Here is a 6,450-nt window from a genome sequence, read left to right as displayed (position 1 = left end):
TTTCAGGTGGAGTATCCGTATACGGGGTCGTAGATTGTGGAGACGAGGGTGGTTCCGCTCATCTCTCCCTGAATCACTGTAAGCAGCCGGCCCCTGAATGCTGTTTCGTACACGCCATCTATTGCAACGCTCCATCCCTTGCGCCGCCTCCATCCTGCGATTCGTCCAAAATCAGTTCGGACTGCCCCGATAGGCAGTAAGGGACGCTACGCGTGCAAGGGTGGCGCGCTGCAATAGAAGCATCGTACAAAACAGCGTTCAGGGGTCGCCCCGTATACGGATACTCCACCTGAAATCCGTACCACCCCAGATTCGTGGTATGCTGCCTTTAAGGGTATAGTTAAGAGTGAGGAACTCTGTGCAACTCTTCTAACGGTGAATGTGCTTCTGCAACCCTCTCTGTATGGGCGGAAGTCCCATGTTTGCTCTCAATCGCTGTAACGTGCAGGGGAAGTGCGCGTTGAATGACGCTTACACCTATCACGTCATCGCATGTGTTCGAGCAATGAGGGAGGCTGATTAGATTAATCGCATGCGAGTTCCTTGTCCTCACTTTTGGACATTTCTCTTACATCGTATAATGTTAGTCTCAAAAATAAAGCGAACACTAAATTAGAAAGGAGGAAGAAACGTAGAAAAATGTGAAAAGTGGGACATACGCTGTGGATGAAAGTTCTTGTTGGATTTGTCCTGCAGATATTACTCGGAACTAATAAGTTGTAAGTGTTGAATGCTGGCGATGCCAGATTTCGCTAGATAAAAAGTGCAAACACTGATTCTATTTGAGATTTACGATACGTTTAGTCTTTTTTTCGAAATTGTCTAAAAGTATAACATCAACATGCAAAACATGTCTGAATGATCACACCATCTGATGCGGTTGTAAACTGCTTCTTATTCACTTTTCAGCAATTCGCGAAACTGCGAGAGTTTCATAGGCAAGCGGACATCCAGAATTTCTCCCCTCGCCTCTGATTTTTGTTTTTTTCAGATTCGAATTGAATACATCATTTTGGCACCTGCCTTCCCCTAACTGCCGATTGTTCTTTCATTCAGAAGTCCGCAGGTTGAGATAATTAGCAAGTCAACTTCCTCCAACTTTTCCCTTCAAATTCTGAAATATAGGAAAATATATTGTATTATATTCTATTATATATGATGTATATTATAATTGCTATTGCTGTAGCGATTACAATGTATATATTTATATATTGTAGTCGCTGGAAAGGCAACCAAGCAATTTTTTTTACGAATTTTTTGAGAGATGGGAATGAAAGATGAAATTGGAAAGATACGCAACGATCCGTAGATCCGAAGGTTAAACGAAATCGTATCTTCGCTAGCTCTCAGTCATCCTACCAGTTACCTCCTTGACGGTACTTCAACAGCAACGTAACAGCATCCCATACTGTGTATGGCCATTCTTTTTGAGATCCGTCACGGTCACGCAAGGCGACCAACTGCTTACAACTTCTCGCACTCAAATGGAAAGTAATTATTCGAAGTAGTTACTGCAGCAGTGCGCAATAATTTATATGCATACTCGTAATACCGCGATTCATTCAATTTGCGCACGATTTCGCTTCCATGTTTTTTCAGGTCCCTGTCTTCTATCCATTCATTTCATTGAGTTGTTTTCTTTTTACTTCTCTTCAAGCGCTTAAATGCATGTTCTTTTTAAGTAATCATTTTATCCAGACATACATCACCTGCTTAGAGTTCGAAGTTGGTGACCATGCCTAGCCGAATGAACGAATGAAAACGACCTCATTGAAGCCTGACAGGGTTCAGAGAGAGTTGTTTATTACAGCAGACTTTTTGAAAATATGAAGCTACTTACAAAGCCTTACTTCAAAAGGGTGAAAGAGAGAGCGCCTGCTGGTCAGGTCACCTACCTTTGAGGTTTATGAACGCATACGCGTCCTATGCAATGGTTTGCTGAGGCCGAGTTTGCTTGCTTTGAATGGTTTCAAAATATCAACTACGCACAGGCAGTGCTAACTTATTACTGCTGCACCACAAATATGCACCTCTTACCCATATTATATCGCAGATAATCAAGTGATCTGCTAATGAAAAAATTACTTTCTCGCAGAACAAATTCTGAAAAAAAAACCGAGGGTCATCACCAGAAAAATAGGATCAATGTTGGTAAATAAGTCCTAAAAGACGATTCCTTGAACAAAAAATAAACGGATATTATTGAACCAGCCTGAACGCCCGGCTAAAGCCGGACTTCATCTTTTTTTTCCACCTTTTTTGGTGTTCGCTTCGCTCGCCTTCACCGATCAATAAAAGATAACGGTAGTCACATTTTCTTGTAAAATTAGAATTGTTTCCTTCCTATCAACGCTTTCTTCAATTTTTTTTACCCGAAAGTTTAAGCATAGATGTAAGATTTTAGGGTTTCTTCCTTAGCGCGTCACTTCTATATTTGGAGAACAATCGATCTTGATTTCACATCTATGTTTCTCTCAGACCACAATTTGAGAACATTATTTGAAGTATGAGTTTCCTCCGTTCTCAACTAATAGCACAGAATGATGCACTAACATGGAATGACGTAAATATCACTATCGTAGCGATAAAAAAACGTCCTACGTCAGATCGCGTAAACTGTTGGCTACTATGCATTGCATTTAAGCAGCCATTCGCGCGTGCGTTTTCCTTTTTTTTTTGAAGAAAGGATGTTAGCAGCATCAGGGAGACATGTTGCGAAAAAGATATGCGAACGAACCACAGAAACCCATTCAACCGCCTTGGGGTTCCCGCGCACCAGTCCAACGTCGCGGGTCCCGTCCCTCCCCACTCTATAGCTGTCTGGCACCGGCGCACCAATTCGACGCCGTAGGACCCGTCTCACCCAAATTTACTGCGTTGGGGCTCCAGCGCACCAAACTGACGCCATGGTATCCGCCTCCCTCTCTTTTGGAATTTCTTGACTGACACACACCACATACACAGACGCACACACGTGACAGAATACGCCTGTTATTATACAGCATGATAGTTTGCAAATTTGGATGTATACATTCACATAAAAGTTTATTTACCCTCACTAACATATAAGTGAAAACTAACCTGCTTCATCAAAGCCAACTAACATTTATGCATAGATTTGGACAACGGTGAAGAGGTAGAGTGCTCGCCTATCAGGTGCCTTGCACTGGTTCGCCACCTCACCAGATCATTATGGAGTATTTTCGTGACACACACACATACACACACACACACACACACACACACACACACACACACACACACACACACACACACACACACACACACACACACACACACACACACACACACACAAATTATACAGCATGATAATATTAAAACTGACTGTGAATTCTGTATTTTCTGAGGTAAAATAAAATTATTTTCAAATAAACTAAGTTGAAGTAAAACCGCCTTCCAAGTTCCCGACAAATTCATAAACACTGCTTCTCAACTGTCTTCTTTTTCAAATCACGGCACATTGAGATTCAGTGAGGCTGTTCATCCGTATCGTTTTTAAATGAATGTCTCGTTGAGATGTGCTGTTCGTTCTCTGTTGAGTGGGTCCCACTTCGAGCATTTTACACTGAAAACGAATACCATTAAAGCTTTGCAAATATTGCATGCGCACAGCTAAATGCATGCTATATGACAGTGGAGGCTTATGCAAAATAGCGTTCTCAAAATTTCTCGTTTGACACTTCGAGCGGTCATATTTCATTTTGGAATATTCCTTCCTTTTGGATCCTTTTGGATCCACACAAATTAGCTTCTGCTCAGAAGCGAAGAAATCTTTGATCTAGTGAAAATTCTACTTTCTTGTCAACTCACGGCGCTTTAATTGCCAAGAGGAGCGCTCTCCTTGTTTATAATGTGATGTTTAAAATAACGAACACATGGCTATGAAATCCCTTATGTTTTAAGGTATACTGAAGGATATCCAGATGTCCAGTCAAAATAAGACCACTTTGTTGACTGAACTATCCCGGTCGATGGTGGCTTATCATGGACATTTTCCTTTTTTCGTTGTACTATTTCACATATTCACGTAAAATGGCAGGTGTAGCGGAATATCTGCGCAATTGTTGGTTCGATAAGGCTCAGCAGAAGCGAACTTTCATTGTTTTCGGATCGATAAGTTAGTGTGAGATTCGCCTGGAGGGATAAGGACGTTGACTTGATACAGCGGCTGGCTCCCGGAAATTATTCTATAAGCTGCATACGCGTTCATAATTCAGAATTGAAAACAAACTCTCTCGCATCCTGAAAGGACCGGCAAACTTCAAACATTTCATCTCTTTTTGACGTGGATTGTGAGTGCTAAATAGGGCTCATTCGTGGATGACTTTCATGAGTGACCAATAATTCCGAATCTTAAAAGAGTATCAACTGGGATGATGGGAAACTAGAGCTTATTTTTTTGCTTTTGGACACGCTTTTACTTTCTGTGAGGTAGGAATTGGTTTTCACAGGACCACGATCTCCCGGAAAAAAAATCGATAAAAGCTGGCCTATGCTGTAAGTTGATTTCTCCATCCAACACTTTTCTTGGTATCAGTCTCACTTGGCAGCAAGAAATCCCATTCGTCCGCGAAGAAAATGTCTCTGAAGTAGAAAAAGTGATGCCTAATTAGATTCACTGTCCAATTACTGAAATGAGATTTAATTAAGTGAAAATTCTGAACACACCTCTTTTTTAGTTCTATAATTCTCCGATAGTTCGTTAGTATACAGAGAATTCAATTCGAAAGTGGATGTTTTCGTCTTTCTGCCGAAGGACTGATGTTAACAACTCTTTCATCTCTAACAGTAATTCCACTGATAGACTTCCACTCTTTTCAGTTCGGTCTCGATGCTTATTCACCTCTCCCATATATTGTATGTTCTCTAACAAAACATTAGAGCTACTGCGGATCTGCTTTTGTATAAATAAGGTAAAAATTTACTAGTGCCTTATTGTTTAGGTCTCTACAGTGATGTCCATCTGCTATCCATCCGTCAAACCAGACGATGGAAACTCAAGAATGTGGGAATCTTACGGTTATGGGAACGAGAAAAATGTGGCACTTCGTTTAAAAAAATCCAATCAAAAAAGTTAAACACTTCACATACCCACAAGCTAACAAAATTTCATTAGTCGTCTGAAAACACTACTTTAAAATCCCTACCAGACCAAATTCGCAAAGTATCGCGTTCACGTTGGCCACAGTTTTAAAATGGGGAACGGACCGACGTTTGTAATGATTCCTCATCACCAGTACTTTCCGGTTTTGGTTGGAAGCAATTTCTCAATGCTTCTAAGCCCAAAGGGACGAATTTGTGGAAGATAATTCTTGTTTGAAAGGATATTTCATGCAACGGAGATAATGTGATAGTGCTTGATGCTGCCATTCCGCCCGTGATCCGGTATTTGGTACTTAAAAGCTCTCTAGATCAATTGTATGACTCCTAATGAAGACTAAGCTTAGAGTGCTGAACGATTACTTTTTTGAAAAAGCGTCTTCCCTTATTTCTTAATCAATGGAACGACTCTTATACCTCAAGGTTCAAGAAATTGAAGAAGAACATTCACTTGCTCCTTTCCATTTACTTAATTATTTATGCAACATATAGGAGATGTGTCCGAAAAGGCTGAAAAAGTGAAAGTTGATGAATGCTGCAGCATGCATTTCACAGTGTGGAGTTTTCTGTATACTTCATAGACGCTATAGCTGCACCTAAGAACAGATGACAAGCTGTGTTCTTTTTTTTCTTTCCAAGTTCTTCCCGTGCGTAAATGTAGAGATACGTGGTAGTTTCGGTTCGGACATCAACTTCGATAGCAAAACAGCTTCCGGACCCATCATATCAACGTCGGTCTCTATTCCCAGCCAAATACTCCGATTTTTTTTGAATGTGGAATTGATGAGAAATTCCCGTTCTACTGCTGCTCTTCCAGTGAATTTTTGTGTCGTGAAAAATCCATAGGTGTAGATCTTCTTCATGTCATAGCGGACTGCGGTTACGGTTGCATTAGGTTTATTTAGACAGCAATTGGGTTGAGCTGATATTGGTGTTGACAAGTGCTCGTCTTCAGTACTTTGAAGAACTCAAGACGGTATCCAGAAAGTACAACCATGAACGCGTCTGCAACTACTCCAATTGTGAACAACTCCTTCATTAAATTGCTGACCAAATGCTGTCCACATTATTTTATTTAGCTTTTGTTCAGTTCCAGAACGTTTGTGTTCATCGCAGCACAGTTCATTTATACTTCGAAATTTGCCTAGCTACCTATGTTGTATCTAGAAGGAAAGATTCGACTGTTGACTTACGTTGGGTATTTGTTGCTTCGATAGCAACATCGTCACCACATTTAGCACTTAGTTTTCTTTGGAAATTCCGTGCTCGGAGAAAGCATTAATAAATCGCGCCCAAACTGAAAGAAAGCAAAATTGAACTGAAAAATGG

The sequence above is a fragment of the Necator americanus genome, chromosome II, assembly GCF_031761385.1.
Source record: "Necator americanus strain Aroian chromosome II, whole genome shotgun sequence".
Taxonomy (NCBI): Eukaryota; Metazoa; Nematoda; class Chromadorea; order Rhabditida; family Ancylostomatidae; genus Necator; species Necator americanus.
This window is presented reverse-complemented; position numbering follows the sequence as displayed.